The sequence below is a fragment of the Pinus tabuliformis genome, chromosome 4_2 (assembly GCF_031772625.1).
Source record: "Pinus tabuliformis cultivar Carrire ecotype Pingquan chromosome 4_2, CPIR1, whole genome shotgun sequence".
NCBI classification, from domain to species: domain Eukaryota; kingdom Viridiplantae; phylum Streptophyta; class Pinopsida; order Pinales; family Pinaceae; genus Pinus; species Pinus tabuliformis.
The window spans coordinates 202,615,115-202,630,402 of record NC_142304.1 but is presented as its reverse complement, the minus strand read 5'-3'; positions in this window follow the sequence as shown (position 1 = coordinate 202,630,402).

Genomic DNA, 15,288 nt, shown 5'->3' with positions numbered 1-15,288 from the left:
GGATTTGATTGAGGGAAAAATTAGTTTCATTGGTTGGGAGGAGTGCCTTTCCTCCATTGTTGTTTTTCGTGGAAGAATCAACCTTTATTACTCAGATAAGTGCATATGTTGAGTTAAATTGTTTCTTTTGTATGATTGTGTGAAAAAACAGAAAGAAGTTTATATTTAAAGTTTTCTTTCTGAAGTTTAGGCATAGACAAAGATCTAGTTAGGGAAAGTATTACTATAAGAATTTCAAAATGTTTCAAAACGGGTACGCGTAATGGAAAGAAAAATGAAGTAAACGCAGGCTATAATGAACAGTAAAGTAGAGGCAACATAATGCTAACTGAAAAGTCGAAGTACATAGAAAACTGATGATAGTTATAATTTAAATTGCAAGAAGAATAACTTGAAGACATATGCCATCCCTTTCAAGGCTTGATAAAACTATATGTAATTATAAGTCCATTTCTGTTCTTTATTAAAAGGGTAATGAAGTAAACCAAAAAGCAACCTAATACATATTTTATATTTTTAAAGAAAGTAAAGAAATGGTAAATGTCTTCAAATGACATTGGAATATATAAAATATAGAGACCCTAAGCCATGAAAAGAAAAAACTTAGAGCTGAAAGAGTCTCCCGCCAAACAATCGAATTGAGTCACAACCATACTGAAATATATATGTGTGACACATCTTGATAAAAATAACAAGAACCCGATTTTAGCTTCACAGTCATGACCGAAATTCGAAAGGCCAAGCCTAAGGCTAGGGTTTGTCTCTAATAGACAACCAATTTTACTTTATGAGTACATGGGACAAACTGGAAAATCAGTGAGGCCATAAGTTAGAAGAACTAAAGCAAGATTTGGTTGGGCTAGAACCCAAAATTCACCGAAAGTTGAGACAACCTCACGATACCTGTTGACAATTGAAAAACAAGGAACAAATTGAGTAATAGTTTTAAATATAAGATGAATAAAAAAGAAGCACTAATGAAAAGAAAACCCTTAACTAGAAATGGTATGCAACGACTGCTCTCCATGGTCAAGAGATGAATGTGTGCTAGAAAACATAAATTGAGAATAGTAAAGTGTCATTAAAGAAGAATGGAAGGAAATTGTAACCTTCCTTGAATGAAAGGTTAACTATTATAAAACCCCAAGTGTTAAGGGTCCAAACCTATGAATCAAGGCGTGAGTATTCTTCAGAATAAGAGTTAACTCGAACAAGGAACCCCACACTCCAAAGTGAATCTGCGACCTTTCTTGGCATAAAATCTCATTACCTTGACGGGAAAATGTAGAAAATATGTTAGACCATGTCACAGTATGAGTAAAACTTATCTCTCAGAATTAAATTTAATTAAAATTTGTAAACGTTGAGAAGAATGCAATTGTTTACATGTACAATCTAGTTTGTGAGCTGGTCAAAAGTGAAAATCCATGTCGTTAGAAAAAGACAGAGATTCATGAGATTGGGTGTTAAACATGTTACAAAGTATTTGGGGAAAGGAAGAAACCCTATGTTGAGAAATGGCAACACGATATTCCAGTTTAATTTGTCCTTGAATTAAGTTGTGAAATAAAATATAATTTTTTTCTCATAGCAATTTGAAAATAATTAATTAAGTTTAATTAACTTAATTAATTTAGGAATTTCGAATTGGAAGTCTTTTAGAAGACATGTATATGTTCTCCCTTACTTATGGAGTTAACGATGAGTTATGAATGAGTTGTAATTAGTTAACTCAATTTATTGATTTAAGTCCAGTTAAGTTAGTTCCAATCAGTTTCAGGAATTAATAGTGAGTAAACAGTCAGTTGAGACACTAGTGACCTAATTAGTGCTACTCTAGTTAACTGAAGATTCCACCATCAGAAAGTCATGCATGTTGATTATGAGAAAGATCCTATTGAGACTAGAGTGCAGGGACAGTGCACTATTTGTTTTATATTTTTCTGAGTTGCAATGACAGTGCATGAAATCAGGAACTGATCCTTGAGGGATTGCACTATTTTTAAATGTTTTATTTCCCTTTAAATACAAGCTATGCTTGATAGGAATTACACATTGGAATAGAGACCTGGAGAGATTGTGAAGAGGCTAATATTTAGCCTTGAGCTTGCTTATGAGTTGGAGATTGAATTTGTTGAGTTTTGGGATTGCTCTATAGAGAACAAGCATTGTAATTTCATCTTGATTTTCCAGATTAATACAAAACATATAGTGGGGTTTTGAGTTGTGGATTTCCCCGGATATTTATTGTGTTATGTGCCTTTGATTCTCTTCCTCTATTGATTATTGTTTTCTAGATGTTTATGGGCTTCTACTGTAAAGAGTAGAAGTAGATTCTTGTCTCTTGTTTTAGTATATTATATGAGCTTGTGAATCTACAGGTTTTTCTTCATGGTATCAGAGTAAGATTGTTTTTTAGGCCGATATTTTGTAGAGAATTTATGAGAAATTGTGTGCATAATTTTTAGAAACAAATTACAAATTTGGATTCCTTAGGAAAAGGTACCCAAATTCGAAAAAAAATTGGCCGAATCAGAGTTTGGATGAGGGAGATATTGTTGATTTAAAATCAGCTCTCTAGAGGAGATTTCGAAGTTTTGAGTTTCTGGGTTACAGGTGAAAAGTCGAATTTGCATACATACTTCAGGTTCGGCAGATGGAATTCCATGGGTTGAGTCTTGAGTATGCCTTGGAAGTCAGCTTGAATTTTATAGCCTAGAGGGATAGGATGGAGGTTGTGCTAGAAGATAATGGCTTGAAGGAATTCATTGATCAAGAAGTCCCCAAGCCAGCAGCTACGGATGCACAAAACTTGGCCGAATGGAAGAAGTGTGTGGCAAAGGCAAGGCAGATAATCCTTGAGGGAGTTCGAGATCACATTGTCTCGAGTCTCCATGGCAAGGAAACTCCACATGCTATGTGGAAAACATTGATGGACCTGTATCAGAATAGCAATGATCAAAGGAAGTTGGCACTGAAGGATAAACTTTGTAAAATCAAGATGGAGAAAGGTGAGACGATTCCAAAATACTTGACCAAGTTCACTCAATGTCGGGATGAACTTGGAAATGTTGGAATCATAATTGTTGAGGAGGATATGGTGAGCCTTTCTCTTCTTAGACTCCCAAAGAGTCAGCATAGTTATTAGGACTTTGTCAATGGTCGAGAGAAGCTACCATATTGGGAACGACTATGGTTGCATTTGATGCGGGATGAGATCAGGAGGAACACCAGAGATGGGTCTTCATCAAAGACTGATGATGAAGAGAATTGTGCCTTTGCGATTAAGCAAGGAAGGGTAAAGGTAAAATTTCTTATTCCAAATCAGATTCTTATCATGGGGGTAAGAATAAGGACATGACGAAAGTTAAAAGCTTTCATTGTCACAATATGGGTCACTTTGATACAAATTGTCCATTGAAGAAGTCCAAGGAGAAGTCCTTAGGAGGAGCGGTGGGTGAGGCTTTGGCCTCCCAATTCAAATTGGACTTTTCCCTCATTACATGCATGGTGTCTTCAATGATGAGAAGTGTCTGGTACTTAGACAGTGGAACTTCTTTCCACATGACTGGTGACAAAGAGTTATTCAGTGAACTAGAGGAGGAAGATCTCAAGATTTATATCAAGATGGGTGATGGTGGTAAGTATAGTGTTACTAGTGTGGGCACTATTACTTTTCCAGAGGTGGCATGCAGTGCCACTCACCTTGAAGAATGTTATGCATGTACCCAGACTGACGAAGAAATGGCGAGGATAGAGGCTGTGATGTGATATTTTCGAAAGGAAAGGTGTTCTTTTGACACATAGCCGTGGGTCAAGTAAAGAAGACATGGATTCGAGTTCAGAATCTCTATAAGATAGAGGTAGAGGATTTTGTTGCTTGAGCTCAAAACCAGCAAAGATGTTGAGCCGAGACACCGGTGAGTTATGGCACAGGCGATTGGGCCACTTGCATTATGGGGCTTTAAAGATATTGCAACAAATCTCTATCGGTCTTACCAAAGGTACGCTTAATCAAGTTGATACATGCAAGAGTTGTACTTTGGGAAAATACACCAAGTCTTCCTTTGGAGATAAAGACAGTCGAGAAGAGTCTATTTTGGAGAGAGTCCATTCAGATGTACGTGGACCATTCTCAACAGAATCCACCGCAAAACACAGGTATTATGTTATATTTGTAGATGGTTGTTCTCGTAAATGCTGGATATTTTTCATGCAGAGAAAGGATCAGACATTCACAAAGTTTTGTGAATTCAAAGCATTGGTCGAGAAAGAGTCAGGCAAGAAGGTTAAAGCTCTATGGAGTGATAAGGCTGGAGAATATGTCTCCAATGAGTTTAAGAACTTCTGTGCAGCGGAAGGGATTAAACAAGAATTGACAGCAGCTCATAACCCTCATCATAATGGGGTTTCTGAGAGGAAGAACAAGAGAATAGTAGGGGAAGCAAGGGCAATGTTGCATGATCAGGGCCTACCACTACACTTATGGGCTAAGGCATGCAACACAGTGGTTTATGTTCAGAACTGTAGCCCAAATCGAATACTTGAGAGTAAAACACTAGAGGAAGCTTATTTTGGTAAGAGGACATATGTTGGTCACTTCAAGATTTTTGGATCATTGGTTTATTACCATGTGACCAAAGATGGACGGAAGATGCTTGAGCCAACAATAGAGTTTGGGATCTTTGTGGGGTGTGCTTATACTTCCCACAACTATCGAGTGTACAGGAAAACCAGTCGGATGACAGTGGTTCGCAAGGATGTCAAGTTTGATGAGGAGAAGGCCATGCGAGTATCCCTTGAGAGGGAGCTTGAGCTACAAGCGAAGGAGGAACTTTTAGTTCCTAAGGTTGAGGAGCCTCAGATTGATGTGGAGCAGCCACATGCATAAGTTCCGGGAGTGGAGATATCCACTCAGATAGAGTTTTCCAAAGAGGGAATAAAGTGCACTAGAGAGGCTGACAGATTGGTGGATGATGCACGGGAGAATGTGGGAGCACCCTCTTGTAAATGCAGAAAGAGGAGGTCACCAGAGAGATACATTGGATACATGGCACTTATGGGTGCATGTGTTGTGACAGATCCATCTTCCTTTCAGGAAGCAGTGTAGCGACTAGTTTGGGTTGATGAGATGGTGGAGGAGTATGACTCCATAGTTCAAAACAGTGTTTGGGATGTGGTCCCGAGACTGGAGAACAAGTCAGTTGTAAGTTGTTGTTGGATTTACAAGGTAAAGAAAGCTACAGATGGTAGTGTGGAGAAGCATAAGGCCAGATTTGTGGCCCTTGACTTTTCACAAGTAGAGGGGATTAACTATGATGAAACCTTTGCTCCTGTTGCAAGGTACTCATCTATCAGATCTATTTTGTCACTATCTGCATAGATGGGTTGGAGTATCCATCAAATGGATGTGAAGACTGCCTTTCTCAATGGCATGATTGAGGAAGAGGTGTACATAGAGAAGCCCGAAGTTTTTTAAACCTTGGACCATGAGTCACATGTGTGCCGACTCAAGAGAGCGTTGTATGGGTTGAAGCAAGCACCCCATTCTTGGTACACCATGATAGATCACATAGTGGTGGAAGGTAAGCTTTTGATCATTGTACTTTATGTAGATGATCTCATACTGACAGGTGATGAGAAGCTCATCAAACCTTGCAAGGAGGACCTTTCAAGAGAGTTTGAGATGAATGACATGGGACTCATGCATTACTTTCTTGGCATGGAGGTATGGCAGGGAGATGGGGAGTTGTTTTTTTCTCAAGGCATTCTCAAGGCATGTATGCCAATGAGATACTCAGGAGATTATGAGTGGAGAGCAATAAACCCATGGAGACTCCTCTAGCTAGTAACTGGAGGAAGGAGGATGCTACTTCAGGAGAAGTAGTGGAAGCTACTATTACATGTAACTTGTGGGTTCACTCATGTATTTGGTGAACACATGACCATATATGTGTTATGAAGTTAACCAGCTTAGTCAAGTGATGGTTAGGCTTACCAAGCTGTATTGGAAGGCGACAAAGCATGTATTGAGATAACTTAGAGGCACTACTTAGTTTGGGTTGTGGTACATATAGATAGAGGGAGTGAAGCTTCAAGGCCTCACCGATGTAGATTGGGCGAGGAGTCCATCTAACAGGAAGAGCACATCAGGAGGGATCTTTAGTATTGGGTCGGTTGCAATTTTTGGTACATCAGGAAACAAAGATTAGTTGCACTCAATTTGGCAGAGGTAGAGTACATGGCTGCAAGTTAAGTAGCATGTGAGGCTATCTGGATGAGGAAGATCCTGGTTGGTTTGTTTTGTCAGCAGATGGATCCAATAGTGATTTATTGTGATAATCAGAGTTGTATCAAACTCTCTAAAAATCCAGTTTTTCATGATCGGTCCAAGCATATAGATATCTAGTATCATCATCTCAGAGATTGTGTATTGAGGCGAATCATGTTGTTAGATTACATTCCCACGGAGGAGCAAGATGTTGACATCTTGACAAAGGCGTTACTAAGATATAAATTCGAGTTTCAAAGAGACAAGATCGGGGTAGTGGATAATCCCTTTCTTGTTGAGAGGGGGTGTTGGGAAATGGAAACAAGAAATTCCAGTTTAATTTATCCTTGAATTAAACTGTGAATTAAAATAGAAATCTTTTCTCAAAGGAATTTGAAAATAATTAATTAAGTTTAATTAACTTAATTAATTTAGGAAATTCGAATTGGAAGTCTTTTAGAAGACATGTATATGTTCTCCCTAACTTATAGGAGTTAAGGATAAGTTATGAATGAGTTGTAATTAGTTAGCTCAGTTTATTGAGTTAAGTCAAGTTAAATTAGTTCCAATCAGTTCTAGGAACTAATAGTGAGTAAATAGTCAGTCGGGACACTGGCAACCTAATTAGTGCTACTCTAGTTAACTGGAGATTCCATCATCAGAAACTCATGCATGTTGATTCTGAGAAAGACCGAGTTGAGACTAGAGTGCAAGGATAGTGTACTATTTGTTTTAGATTTTTCTGAGTTGCACTGACAGTGCATGGAATCAGGAACTAATCCTTGAGGGATTGCGCTATTTTTAGAGGATTTATTTCCCTTTAAATACAAGTTATCCTTCATAGGAAGTACGCATTGGAATAGAGACTTGGAGAGCTTGTGATGAGGCTAAGCTTTGGCCTTGAGCTTGCTTATGAGTCGGAGATTGAATTTGTTGAGTGTTGGGATGTTCTAGAGAGAACAAGCATTGTAATTTCATCATGATTTTCTAGATTAATACAAAACAAATAGTGGGGTTTTGACTGTGGCTTTCCCTGGATATTTATTATGTTATGTGCCTTTGGTTCTCTTCCTCTATTGATTATTGTTTGCTCGATTTTTATGGGCTTCTGCTGTAAAGAGTAGAAGTAGATTCTTGTCTCTCGTTTTAGTATATTACATGAGCTTGTGAATCTATAGGTTTTTCTACACCGTAAGGTATCCAGGATAACTAGGTGGTAGAGCCATTTCATTTGGAATCATTGATGAGAATGAGGGTGCGCTATCAGGACGGGGGTAGGTGGTTACCTTAACCACTGAAGGATTCATCCCATCGTCCATCTCTCACCTCAAATCTTGATCGTAGACTATTGTCCCATGGATTAATGGTGATACAGTTGACAGTTGAGCATTATATTTGCACAAGGATCCTTCATCCCATCGTCCATCTCTCACCTCAAATCTTGATCGTAGACTATTGTCCCATGGATTGATGGTGATACAGTTGACAGTTGAGCATTATATTTGCACAAGGGTGAACCATAGTGTGACTATGGTTTTTTAGCATTAATGTAATTCAACAAATCATATAACATATGACAAAGACTTCACCTTCATACATGTATATCAGCAATAAAGAATTAATCAAAAATATTTAGATCGAAGGGTCTCAATATCACTGGAACCTATGTATACATAAATATTTCAAATGGTATCAATACGTGTCATACTCAGTCCCCATGCAACCAAATTAAACACCTAGTTCCCAACATTTTTAAATAATACATGTATGCGCCATAAGCAAAGATAGCTATGCATAATCATCTACGCTTATCCTCCTTAAGTATATCTTGGTTTATCAAAAGGGGTAATTCCCTTAGAACCTTACTTAGATAAGGACCATTTACATGCAACACGATAACGATAGAGAAGAGAAAGTAAAAGTTAATAACCAACTAAATGTAGGCTAAGCAAGAGACCATAACATAGAATAAAAGAAATTTCCATTAGGACATGCAAATTTGGAATATATGTATGTGATTAAAGAAAGAAAATGTATAATCTAATTAATGGTTTAGTTTTATCTTAAAAGAAATTTATAGAAATTGTTTCCTTACAACATAGTTTTCAAATTTTGTCATGTTAATTTTGGTCTTCATCTAGAGAGTTGTTACATGACCTCGTCAAAATTTTTGTCTTCTTATTTTATTTGCACAAAAGCTGCTAGCTTTCTATAATTTTATAACTCAATCAGGTTGTGACAAGTATACTAATCATTAGCGTAGATCCATATTAAGTTTGGATCTATCAAACACTAAGAGGGATCAATTCTCTCCAGGTGCAAATCTCTTTTTTGAGTGAAAAATGTGAGAAAATGTTTACATCTTCAGAGATTTTATCCCTCTTGGCACTTGATAGATATGAAGTTAAGATAGATCTATGTTCTTTAATATGTATATATATATATATATATATATATATATATATATATATATATATATATATATAGAGCTTGAATATTACAATATTATATTTTCATCGTTATATTATTTATATATACATATCTATACTTATATTATAATCTTATTTTAGGCCTTTTTCTTACATTAATTATTATTTAAATATTTAATTCCCTATTTTTATTATTATTTATTATTTGACTTTTACTTATAATAATTTTACTTATACATATCGATGTATCCTATGTTAAGATAGAAATTCCTTGTAGATTCAAACTGAAAATTGTAATATGCTAAAACATTTGATTTGAATATACTCTATCCATTAGCAGAAACAACCATTGATCAATGAAGCATAAAAGAGAAAGAATTCAATCACACATAACACAATAATTTTATGGGGAAAGCCACAACTAAGAACCCATGTTATTTGTATATTGCATTAATGAGAATCTCTATCTATCTCAGTGCTTTCCAAACAAACTCAAGCCAATACTTAGCCAATTATGCTTCCTTCCAAGCTCCTATTTCCTTGGGAATTAGCCCATATTTAATTGGGAAATTCCACAATTATGAATTGTGCAATCCTCACAAGTCTTCCTCTGATTGCATGCACCACCTATACAATTCAGATGATTATACAACTCATAGTACACTATCCCTGAAGTCCAATATCAACTGGGTCTTTCTTTGATTTGACATCCATGAGTTAATTATGAGTGAATCTTCAATTTACTGTTTGATCATCGTTGGTTACACCCCTCTACTGCAAGTTACACCCCACTACTGGATCTCCCACTAATTCCTCTATCAGTGGGAACTAGTTTTACTGACTTTACTGAATTAATTAATTACAACTCAAAATAAACTCAACGAGGGCTCCTATAATGTAGGAGACACTCTACATGACTCTAGTGAGACTCTCAACTCCAATTACTGAGTCAACTAAGTCAAATTAACTTAATTAACGAATACAAATTGTCATGAAATATGGAATTACAATTTTTTTCCTAATTAAAACAAAATTAAATTAGAATCTTTCTTGATGCTATTTTCAACATTTCTTATTGTAATTTTCAATAGTTTACGATTTAAGATTATTATTCCATTTATTATTTTCTTTCTATATTTTTATATACTATTACAATATTATATTTCTTTCTATCATTTTCAATAATTTATTATTTAAAATTATTACTCTATTTATTATTTTATTTCTATATTTTTATATACTATTACGATATTATATTAATAATTTTATTTATATTTTTTCCATTCAATTAATTTTCTTTCTTTTATTTTTAAATTTCTATGATCCCAAAATAATTCACATCACTAACAAGATATATATATGTTTACTATATATAAGTAACTCAATATGCCATTATAACCTCTCTTATATATAAGTAACTGAATATGCCATTATAACCTGTCTTCTATATAAGGCTAGAGAGTGCCTCTTGAAAAATGTCCCTAACCATGTAGTCGATGTCGATCGTGTTTTTCTCATGGAATTAAGAAAAATAAAAATAAAATGTATAACTAAATACGGAAGAATCGAGAACATTGGACTTTGTTTGGAAAAAGGCGTTTTTCAAGGAACATCTTCAAATGCTTGGGATGACCAGAAACAAATATTATCGATGGTCAAATGAACTCCATATCTTTATCGTCATATCTCTGGGCTCCACCACTTCACAAAAGGTCAAAGGATCATTTGGAATGCTCAATGCATGTTTATAAATTTGAGTTTAGTTCTCCAAGTGGGTTGCTGTAACGTGTCAACAAGCACAAGAGTTTAATATTCTCAGGTCATTTTGGAAACCCACATCACGATCTCACCCAGAAATTGTTGCCCGTCGGAAAATAATTGCCGATCCGGCAAGTTGGCAACCCATCTCCGTTAGTATCCGTCACTCCGTTTCCTTCGTCACCCGAAGGATGAAATTCAACCAATTTTAAATACCACGTCATTATAAATTTTAAATAAATTTATTATTAGCAATTGTTTCTTTAAATAAATTTATTATTAGCAATTGTTTGCAAAGAGATCAATAAAATAATTTTTAAATTGAAAAACATGTATTTTAAATTTTATAATATAAAAAAATAAAAAATTACAATATTAAATATACCTAATTATTAAATATATTTATAATTTTAAATATAAAATTATAAAATAAATTTAAAAAAAATCTATATTTATTAAAAAAAAAAAAATTCTAAAATTTTATATTATAAAATAATTTTATACCTAAATAATATAAAAATAATTTTACATTATAAAATTTTACATATAAAATAATATTAAAATTACATAATTAAGAAAAATCACTTCCTTATTATTATTCGTGACTTCCTTTAAACATAAACCAACAAATAAAAATTTCACTCCTTCATAATGCTGAGCTTAAAAAAAATTTAGCTAAACTCTATCCTAATGCTTAGCTTTTAAAAACAACAAAATACAAATCATTCATAATGTTTAGCTTAAAAAAAAAATTAATTACACTCTATCTTAATGTTTAGCTTTTTAAAAAAAATTCGTCTCTTTAGAAAAACTAATAATAATACCTAATATGTATGATTATATTTTACTTGTTTTTATTTTAAAAAATAATAATTATATTTAATAATTTTAGTTATTTATATTTTATTGTGATATCGACAATAATATCTAATATTAGATTATATTTTACTATTTTTTATTTAAAAAATTAATAATAATATTTCATTCCTATTATAATATTAATATTTTTCAAAATTATGAAATTTAATCGTACTTTTAAGTGTTTGTAATTTAAATTGCTAATTAATTTATTTGTAGTGTGATATTATTAATTTCAGTTTGTATTTTTAAGAAAATGTTGTCACGGTGACAAATGGTGCAAAATGCAATTAATCAGATTTGAGACCAAGTAAGTTGGAATCTTTTTTCCATTTCATTTGATTCAAGACCAACAGAGTTCCACCTGGCCTAAGCTTGCCACACTAAAGAAATGCTGAAGACGGTTTCTTGGCCCCCTGATTTGGTGGCAGCCGAGGAAAGTATGTACAGGTGCTGGCTGGCTCAGAAGGTCAAGGGTTCCACCATGATTTGACGTCTGAAAACCTTGCCTGGATCCAGTTTTCCTACGGGGAGAGAGGTCGTGCACCAGAAAATTCGCTCGTAGAGTAATTAAAGTTGCCAAAAATCGAGTCATTTTGTGGAATTAAATAATATATTTTTTTGGGTAAATTTTTTTTGTTGGTTCTAAACTTGAGGCATTGTTTTATATTCAAAAGCTTTTCTAATGGTGCAAGAAATGCATCAAATATGGAGTTTTTATTAAAAAATTATGCATTTAACAAGTTGGTTTATCATGTTGATCATCATGGTATGAAAGGATGGTATGAAAGGATGTTATGTTAGATATGTTACTCATGTATAGCAAGCTAGTCACGTGTGGGATTTTAAGAAGACTTTAGAAGGTCCAAAACCGGAATCTCATTTGAAGGTTGAGGGAGTCCAATCTTACACTTAATTGGCTATTAGGCTATGTTAATATTGGACCTATAAGAGGAGTAGAGGCTCCATTTTGTGTTATTGTATTTTGTTCCATCGTTGAGTAGACAATTAGGAGTGAGAAATTAGAGAGAAAAACACATGAATTTATGTTTTTGTGGGGCCTTAGATGCCACAACTCTTAACTAACTCCATAGAAATTACTTCTTAGTGCATACTTTCCATATCACAGAAAATAGAGTAAAACATCTTTACTTCCTAGGTGTGTTTCTCCCATAAAAATTTCCCATGGAAAAACTTGTGTTTATAGCAGATGTGTATGTGTGTTTTTCATTATATTTTCTAATTCTTACATTTTATTTATTTTTATATTTATTTAATAAAAATTTAATAATACAAAATTTAAATGAAAATTAACCTTTATGATGTAAATTTCATATATTTTATCAAATTTGTTGTGAGAAATTATTTCACATACAAAAATTAACAAATCAACTAAAAAATCTATGTGGATAAACATGGACATACTTATATAAAAAATTATGAAATTTAAACTCATTTATATATATATTTATTTATAATTTATTAAAATAAATAATTTGTTATATAATTCAATAACTTGTTTCTCCTTAAGAGGATTGTATTCATATGGTACCAAGGGAGTGTAAGGAATAATAAGAATCGTTGATAGCCTAATTTTAATTAAAAGAATGGTATATGGATGGTGCCGATATATATGTGGCAGAATAAGAAAACACTGTAATATACGTCAAATAAATATGATCTTTAATATGATGCAAAAAAATAAAAATATAAAAAATCGTTTTTAGTACGTGGTCAACCCTTGGTTAAAACTCGATAGCCCTACGGGGTTTCCTTATTCACTGTTTGTTTGTTGGTTTTTTTTTTCATCTATTTAGCTATTGTGCTCTATTTGTTAAGACTCCATGCCCAATAGACTAGACCTCCGATTAAAAAGAGTATTGTTCCTATTCTCGTCTCTTTCCATTTCTATTCTTAACCCCCTACCTTACCTTAAATAATGTTGGATCTGGCCATTAAATTTAATCTATGATCAATTGTTGTGGCTACTTGGGACAACTGATTCATTGAGGGACCTCCCTCTAACTTAAGGGCCAACATAGGTATAAAGTTTGGGTCAAGATGATGTTTTGGCATTGTTCCTAGATAGTTAGGAAATTGTGTCAAGGGAACACCATAATGTATATTATTATTTAATTGGTTTGCTTAACTCTTTTATCATCTATATTTTCGAAAGTGACTAAATTTATAGATACATTCAAAGTTTGGAAGGTGTATTGTTTCTATTAAAATAAGAGGACTTTGAGAAATTTGTTATGAGTATGAGAAGGAACAAATTTTCCTTTGTCTGTTTTTTCGGTTACTTTTTTGTTTATAAAATTTTATGAAAGATATTTAGTATAAGGTGTTTGTTTCATTACAACAAATTACTTTTTCGGTAATAGTTATATTTAATGTTAATTTTTTTATATTGTTATTAAATATTTTCCAGGAGAAAATTATTAAAATTATTATTAAAATATCATTAATAATAGTTTGTCAAATCATCATCAATAATAAATGAAAAATCAAATTTTCCTTTCATGATATTTTTGTACAAATTGCTATACAAACTTAAGTTTAGGGATTTTTGGGGTAGTTTTATAAAAATTCCATCTAAAACTCCAACTTTAAAGGAATGTAGTTAGATGAAAGTCATCCTTAGTTATGATTTTGGAAGTGATATGATAAAAACTACTCCCAAATATCTTTGAAATTGGTGTTTTAGTTGTAGTTTTTTCAAAATAGTTAATGTGCCAATGATTTTGTTGGACTTCCATTTTGAACAATTTCTATTCATAGTGTAACATTTTTGTTACCCTTCTTGAAAATACTATTTGATGATTATATGATAAATTACTTCCATAACAAGACTAAAAGGTGATGTTACAAGTCAACTACGATTTATTACTTTCATGGATTTATAATCATATAAGATGAGAAATAACATGTTATTTGAGTTTTTTTTTGTTTAAAGTTTTGAATACTAAAGTTGGTTGTAGGAGTGTTGCTATAGAATGCTACACCCTTCCATAGAGCACATAGTTTGTTGTAGACTGCTATAGCCTGTTGCAACATGACATATCCTACTGTTGAGTTTGTTGTAGACTGCTATAGCCTGTTGCAACATGACATATCCTACTGTTGAACGTGTTATAGTTTTTTCTTAAAAAATCCAACCAATTGCATGACATTACAAGTTGTTGTGGGGACAATACTAGTAGAAAAGAATGCACTACTCCATATTCCTCAACCCAATTGTTGTGAACTATATGAAGGTATTATGGAATTTTGCATAATGCTACAAAATGAATCATAACCACTATAGAATTGTGTGGCTCCAATCATTTTATCATGTGATCAAGAGGTGTTAACAAGAAAGAGTGCGTGGAATGTATGGGAAAAAGTTAAATATGCTTATGTTCTAGCAATAATTAGCAAGATTCTTAATATTATGTTTCCCAAGGTTAATATGTAGAAATTAGGTTGTAGATTTGCAACTACTCATGAATTTTTAATCAAAATCACAAGACACAAACCTACTCTACTGCTTTGTGGACATTAATTCACAATTTAGAACAAAAATCTCAGACATACAAGAAGAAATAACACACATGCAACAAGTATTTTTATCTGGGGAAAACAATTAGTTGAAAACCCTGATGCTTGCATGCATTAATCAAATGAATAGAGATGTATTACGATTTCTTTGCTCAATTTAGCTCACCTTGCAAGTGCACAACCTATGTCTCTGCTCACTGAAGGCCTTTGACCCAGACTTAGTCCAATTTTGCCTCGGCTTGAGCTCCCATTTCCTTACGTTTTTCCTTGAGGAATTAGCCCTTATTATTTAGAAAATTCCTATAATTTAATTGTGCAATTCCTTAGGCTGATCATATGACTGCATGCAACACATGTACACTCAAGACTACTCTACAACAGATGTTACACTGCCTTGGAATCTCCACTTCAACTGGGTAACTCAAATTATAT